General features: G+C 54.3%; 1 protein-coding gene across 1 annotated transcript in view; it reads right to left on the reverse strand.

Annotated features, from left to right (window-relative positions):
• Positions 1-7,475, reverse strand: part of LOC310659500 (beta-1,3-galactosyltransferase 5-like) — a 75,617-nt gene that overhangs the window by 19,559 nt on the left and 48,583 nt on the right. The window lies entirely within an intron of this gene.

Consider the following 7,475-nt stretch of genomic DNA (forward strand, 5'->3'; position numbering starts at 1 on the left):
AAGGTGACTTGGGGGGGGGGTCCTGGCCAGGGTCCCTGGATGGCCCCTCCCAGCAGGAAGCTGTGCTTTGAGGAGACCCCTGTGACGAAAATATTGCATCCAGGCTAGCTCAGTCAGGTACCTTTTAGCCAGACACATACGGAGCATCCTAGTCTTGGTGTTCTAGCCATTTTTGCATTGATTAATTAATTTGTTTTAGCATCTCTGTGGTTTCGATTACCGTATTTTTCCATGTATAAGAGGCCCCCGATTTTGGGGGACTGAATTTAAAGAAAATGAGGCTCAAAATTGTTGAGCTTTTTTTAGGGGGAATTACGCGCATGCTCCCTAGAGCACACACACCTCTCACAACGGCATGGGGGGGGAGTTGTGCGCCTGCTAACCAGCTGGCTACTAGCAGCGGTAGCTTCCCCCCCCCCCCCACTATCTATGTATAGGATGACCCCAGTTTTTTTACATGATTTTTGAGTCAAAAAACCTCATCTAACACATGGGAAAATCTGGTAGTTGCTGACTGCTGTGAATACACAGAAGGGTCTGAAATGGCCACAGTCTTGCTGGTGCAACAGAAGCCCATTTCTCCCCCAGTGCAAGGAGATTTCTCTCTGCCTCCATCACTTGAATAGCAAAGTGGGCAGGAGGGGGGGGGAGCAGACAGAGGCAGGGACGACAGCAGACCCAGCTCCCCAGGGCCTGTTTTTCTAGGCCATCCGCCTTGCAATGAATGGGAGCTGCTCGACAGCACCCTCCTTTTGCTTCGTGCAAGGGTGTGTGTGTGTGAGCCCGTGAAAAAAAGAGCCCGCCCTTCTTCACGCCTCTCCGGGTGGAGATGTTGTGGAAGACAGAAAAAGAAACCGGGCGAGAGGGCATTCTGGGGCACAGCCTTCTGGCCGGCCGCTCCACTGGGCTTCAGTTCTGTTTAGTGTTCTTCAATAATTGAAAACTTAGAGGGGGGAAACCACCGCAGCCGCCCCCTCTTTACCTCTCAAGGCCTGGCTTCTGGCAGCCTTCCTGCTGTTCCTGCGCTGCCTTAGGAAGCCAGGATTTGTGTGGCCTGCCTTGAGCAATTGTGGCCAGGCTGGCTCTGAGCCACACGTGTTTTCTTCTCTGCTGTCCTCTTGGCTTGGCCATTATTTCCCCCCCAGTTTAATATATTTATTGTATTTATTTAGGCCATATTTTTAGCCTGGTGTTCAGTCGTATTGATTTCCAAAGCACAATTGAATTACAATACAGTAGTACCTCAGGTTACATACGCTTCGGGTTACAGACTCCGCTAACCCAGAAATAGTACCTCAGGTTAAGAACTTTGCTTCAGGATGAGGACAGAAATCGTGCTCCGGCGGCGTGGCGGCAGCAGGAGGCCCCATTAGCTAAAGTGGTGCTTCAGGTTAAGAATTTAATTCGTTCTGGAGGTCCGTTCTTAACCTGAAACTGTTCTTAACCTGAGGTACCATTTTAGGTAATGGGGCCTCCCGCTGCCGCCACACAATTTCTGTTCTCATCCTGAAGCAAAGTTCTTAACCCGAGGTACTATTTCTGGGTTAGCAGAGTCCGTAACCTGAAGTGTCTGTAACCCGAGGTGCCACTGTAAGATCAAAAGCCAACATTAAGGAATGGATCTATGGTTCATATTTCCGCCAGCAGGGAACAGCTTTAGTGACAAAGTTAGTTGAATTGCTTGGCCGTTTCTGAGTGGGAAGCAGGTTGCCCTGAAGATGCTGAGCTCTGCAGTCCCCGTCCCCCCCCCCCCCCCGTCCTGGCACAAGGGAGCCCCCCACCCCACCCCCGCTGTACGACTGGCGCATCCCTTGGCACAGAGAGTGTTAGATGCTTCTCTCAGATGCTGATCCCTGGGCTGAGGCCTATGATGGGCAGGTGTCCAGTTTCATTTTGGGAAAGCTGTTTTGTTGCAAAAAGGACCTCAGAAGCAACAGATCTTGAGAGAGGTGAAGGAGGTTTGGTGGTGAGGAGGACCAGATCTATGAGACTGAACTCCAGCTGCGTGGTGGAAAAGGTGGGGGGGGGCGCCCTAATAATAATAATAAATAATAATAATAAATAATTTATTATTTATACCCCGCCCATCTGGCTGGTCTACCCCAGCCCTCTGGGAGGCTTCCAACAAAATATTAAAATACCGTAATACATCAAGCATTAAAGGTTTCCCTAAACAGGGCTGCCTTCAGATTTCCACCCTGTCTCCATTTGGAGGACTTTCCTGTCTAGTGTATTTATCCGTCTGCCAATTGGTTTAGGACCCCCTCTTGCAAATTGGCACCACCCTGCAAATGGTCATTTGCATTTTCCTCACCTGAAGTGCTTCCCATTTTCAGTTTGGTTTCTCCAAGCCCCCCCACCTTGTTCAGACTGCCCCCCCCCGGACTAGAGTCTGGGCCCAGGAGGGGTTGCCTTGCCTTCTCCATCTGCTCTCCTCCCTTCCCACAAAGGGGTGGTGGGTGGGCAGCACATGTGCCCTCCTGCCGGGAGAAGAAGAGGAGGGTTTGCTCTCTCTTCAGAAAGCAGCTGCAGGTGGAGGCTGGAGGTGGCAGAGTTAGCTGCATGGGCACCCGGAGCAGGGGCCATGCAGTGCACCTGGGGGGGGGAGGTGATCTGCCACATGGGGGTGCGGCAATCCACAGCGGTGGCAGGATCCTCCGCAGCTGCAGAGGCGCGGCACGATTCTCTGCACACAGCGCGATGGTACCAGGTCGCACCGCCACTCCCGGGGGTGATGGGGCAAGCCCCCCGTGGGGTGCCTTTTTGTCACCCCCCTCAGAGATGGCACCCAGGGGAGACCACCGACCCCCTTTGTCCGCCAGTCCTGGGGCCGCCCTTGATTCAAGGTGATAAGATGCACTTGAGTCCAGAATCCAAGCCTGCCTGAAGATCCTTTTTGAAATCTGGGCCTGGGGGTGAGAAATATTACCTGCAAAGATCCACTGCCTGCTCAGGGAGCCTTGACTGAAAGGGCTGCTTCTGTGATCCCCACCCGCTCGGTCCTCTCCTCTCGTGAGTTTGGCACAGGCCCGGTTTTCCTGGGTGTGAGCTTCACCCCCACAGAGGAGGAGGAGGAGGCAGTGGTCAAGGCCGGGTTGTGGGAGCTGCTGGCGCTGGCCTCCGAGCCCCAGCTGCCTGGGCCCTTGGCAGGATGCACAGAACGTCTTTAATCACACTCTCTGTGCATTTGCAGCCCTGCAATGGCTGCCCAGGGAGCCTCTGGATTCTGGGCTGCCGTTTAATTCTCTCCTCCTGATTTACTGTGCATGGGCTTCCTGTCAGACTTGGTTTGCTGGACTGCCAGAAGGAGCTGGCTTGCTTGCAGTGATGGATTGTCCCCCACCCACCGGGTGCTGTGTGCGTCTGTGCGTGAGAGAGAGAGAGAGAGAGAGAGGATCTACTGTGCCGCAGGGAAGGCTGAATTTGCTGCCATCTCAGGGCCCAAGGGGCGCAGAGGCTGCTGCTGCAGTTGGCCCTCGTCCACCCAGAGGTTTGCTTTGACTGTGACACATCTCCCTCTTTCCAAGGAAGAAAAGCACAGACACCGTCCGGCCTGTGAGATTATTCCGCCGTAATTTCTTTACTAAAATACTTGTATACTGCTATGTCATTTTTTAAGAAACCATAGCCCACTCAGCTGCATTTGTAAGAATTTGGTCTTTTAGTGTGGCAGCACCTACACTTGGGAACTCCCTGCCTATTGACATCAGGTGGGCGCCCTCCCTGCACTTTTTCCCGGCACCTGCTAAAAGCCTCCCGCTGCTGCTGGGCGCTTCTGTTGTCTGGGGTGGAAGAGCAGTCACTGCTGCCGCTTCCAGGGACCTGGTGAGGCCAGAGAGGGGGGGGGGGAGGCCAGGTCTCTGCCACAGCACAGCTGTTTTCTTTGTTTGGTAGACCAGAGACAAATATCCTCCCAGGTGCTTGCTGGGCCCAGTTGGATGAGTCCCTGACCCCAGTTTCTGGCGCATTTACCGTCGTGCTTCTCCAATACTGACATAATCCCTGCAAAATGTACCTTATGCACAGAACTAACCGAACCGCATTCAAATATAAAACAAGTGCATTGCTTTATATTTCTTCTGTTCTGCCTCTTCACCGTCTCGTCTGCCTGAAAGCGAACATCCTGTTTTTAGCTTGCTGAGAGAATGTCAGGTTTGGTGGGGTAATTTCCCCGCCATCCTATTATCCAAACTTGTGTCTGTTGAGTTCTTTGGTCCCTTTCATACACACCCAAAGCCTTTAAGCCGGCTGGTGTTGGAGAGGGAAGTGGCCTCTGTTATCCGCTCAGGGGAGGGGAAATGCTTCAGGGTGACGCAGGCCCTTTTTTGTCCTCTTCACATGATTTCATCATCTTCGCACGCTAAAGTTAGCAGGAAGGTGTGAGGAGGAAGCCGTGGAACAACTGGGCGCTCCTGGGTTGCCAAACTAGTCAGGGCCGCCCAGGTTGGGTGGCTTGGGGGAAGCTGCTCTGCCGAGACCCTCCGATGAATGCCCCTACCACGTCCTGCCTGGTAGGTAAAAGTAAAGGACCCCTGGACAGTTGAGTCCAGTCAAAGGCAACTCTGGCGTTGCGGCGCTCATCTCGCTTTCAGGCCGAGGGAGCCGGTGTTTGTCCACAGATCATGTGGCCAGCAGGACTAAACCTCTACTGACGCACGGAGGACTGTGACGAGTGCCAGAGCACACAGAAACGCCTTTTACATTCCCGCCGCAGTGGTACCTATTTATCTACTTGTACTGGCGTGCTTTCGATCTGCTAGGTTGGCAGGAGCTGGGACAGAGCACTGGGAGCTCACCCCGTCGCGGGGATTCGAACCGCCGACCTTCCGATCGGCAAGCCCAAGAGGCTCAGTGGTCTAGACCACAGCACCACCCGCATCCCTGCCTGGATCTGGTTCCCTTCAGAAGGAGGGCACACCCTGCCCACTGGAACAGGCACAAGCCTCCTGCTTCCCAGAGCACAGCTGTATGTGGTTGCTCTCCCACCAGTCGTAGAATCTCTCCATCACTTAAATCCTACTCCACCCCCCTTGACCGCCGACTTTTTGCCATTTTGTGGGGAGCAGGAGTGAGGGGTGCTGCTTCTCCAATTGCGGTGCCATCTTCCTTTCTGCTGCTGCTGCTGCCCCTGCTGAATTAATACCTCCTTCCCCCTCCTCTCCTGCATTACTGCCCCCCCCCCAGTATAATCAATTGATCCATTGATAGGTTACTTGATGGCTCCATTTTAATACAGTGGGTGCCCCCCGATTACTTTGGCAGCAGATTTATTTTAAATAAAAAAATCAAAATACAAGTAGCTTATAAAAACTGCAGTTGACCGTGGGAGAGAGAAAGGGGATGCCCTCTTGGAGGAGGAGAAATGACCTAACAGAAGGCAGGAGGCTGAGTTACCCCTTAGAGTTGTCTTTCTCCTTGCATGGAAAGAGGTGCATTTGAATGCATAAATCAGCTGGAACCCATTTGATTTAATTGACGTGTTAAGATTTCTTTAGCTGGCGAGTGCTGGATCACAACCTCCTTCCTGAAACGGGGCAGCTGCTCCTCCCAGAAGGAATAAATGTGGGCCTTTCTGTTGCCAGGTTGGAATCCTGCAAATATTTGGATTCTGAAATGTCTTTTGCTCAGACTGGAAACAGCATTATTTAAAGGGCGAGTCCTACTCCCCTTCCCCAGACATTCTGGACCACAGGGGCCAGCTGTGCTCGCAGGGGCTGATGGGAATTGTAGTTCAAAACATCTGGAAGGCACCAGGCTGGCCCAGCATGTCGGGATCAAGCCCTGACCTACATTCCTGCCTTTGCCCCTTCCCTCAATCAATTCCCCCCCCCCTCGCCCAGACAGGCCAGTTAACCCCTCCACCACCACCACCATGTGAAGTGATATGGCTGAAGGAGGGAGGGGTTGCATTTTCTTTTATGGGGAGGCGAGGGGCTGATCTGCCTGCCAGTCCCCTCTGTGACCACAGTCTGTGGTTCCCTTGCCCTCTGTGCAGGATGCCAGCCTTCATCACACTCCCCCCCCCCACCACCACCAAGGGCCACCTCCATGCTTCTCTCCAGCATGATCTTCCTGTACCCAAAGAAGCCCTTGTTGTGCCAAGGGAGCCATTCTGAAGGAAGGGGCTCCTTCCACTTTGCAGGTGGGGAAGAGGCAGCAGCTCCAGCGGATGTTACCCCAGCCCCCTCCCCCCTGGGAGGGCAACCCACACAGCAACCCCCTCCTACACCCAAGGTCAGGGGGCTGCTGCTGCTGCCCTGCGTGAGATGCCAACTTGCGGCGGGGCTGGAGCAGCCCTGATCAGCATAAGAAGGGGCTCCCTTTGCCTGCCCCTATGCTGCCCCTCTCACCCACCCATGCCCAGGAGGACCAGAGTGTCTCCTGTGCCAACCAGTGGGCAAAGGGCAGGTCCGGTGCCATCTGCTGTGCCCCCAAGGAAAGAGGCCCAGAGGATGAGCAGGTTTGCTTCGGCCAACGTGGATTTTAACGCCTGCATTCCTGCTGCTGTGGAGACATTTCACCCCAACAGACCATGTTTTTGCTTTTCATTGGCTGTTTTGTTCTAGCGGTTTATTTGGGGATTGGGTGGGATACAAATCTAGCTCTAAAATAAAAAATAAACACCCCCTCCGTGCTTGGGAAGTGGTGTGGGCTCTGCTCTGAGCTCTGACATGAGCCCCTCTCCCTCAGTGGGGCTGGCAGGGGAAGAGGTGAGGGGGTGGCAGCCTCCCACAGCCGCCTCTTTGGCCTGCCCAGCCCAGCATCCTGCCCAGGAGAACAGCTGCCTTTACCCAGGGAAGGGGGCACCCGCTTGGGTAAGGTGTCTGTGGGCAGGTGTCTGTGAGTGGGGAGCCCCCTTGAACTCCCAGTGGAGGCTAAAAGGGGTTCTTAGCAGAAAAGCTCCTGGTGGTTGTCCTCCCCTTCCAACCCCATCGCCGCCAGTGGGCTCCTGCCTGGGCACAAGCCTTTCTGGTGGGCTCCAGCAAGCAGCCCTGAAATGCCACAACAACAGCTGGTGTCCCCTCCCCCCCCAATTCTTCCAACAGGCAACTCTCCTCCCTGCCCCTCAGCCTTTTGGGTGGGATGTTGTGGTCCCACGGAGGACGGGGGGCACTTTACAGACACTGCCCCTGCTTCTGCTCCCTGTTTCCTCTGCAGTGTGACTGGCAGCTGCCAGAGCCATGCCCAGCTGTGCAGGAGGGCTTTGCCAGTGTCCCTTCCTGCCCTCAAGCCTCTTCCAGAGGAGAAATGGAGGGGTCAGGCGAGTGCCAGCAAGAATCCTGGGGAAGAAGACGAAGGCCCAAAAGGGAGGGAGGGAGGGGGAGACGGCAAGTGTGGTGAATGCGCAGCACCCTTGGCGATGGCCTGCTCTATTTCTTCCTGTCACTATTCGCTCTTTTTCCTAATTGCAATGGGGGAAGACGCTTCTTTGCTCTCCTCCAGAGAGAAAATCTCCATTTTGAACTGGATATTTG

This window comes from Podarcis tiliguerta (genome assembly GCF_965153285.1).
Source record: "Podarcis tiliguerta genome assembly, chromosome: 11".
NCBI lineage: Eukaryota > Metazoa > Chordata > Lepidosauria > Squamata > Lacertidae > Podarcis > Podarcis tiliguerta.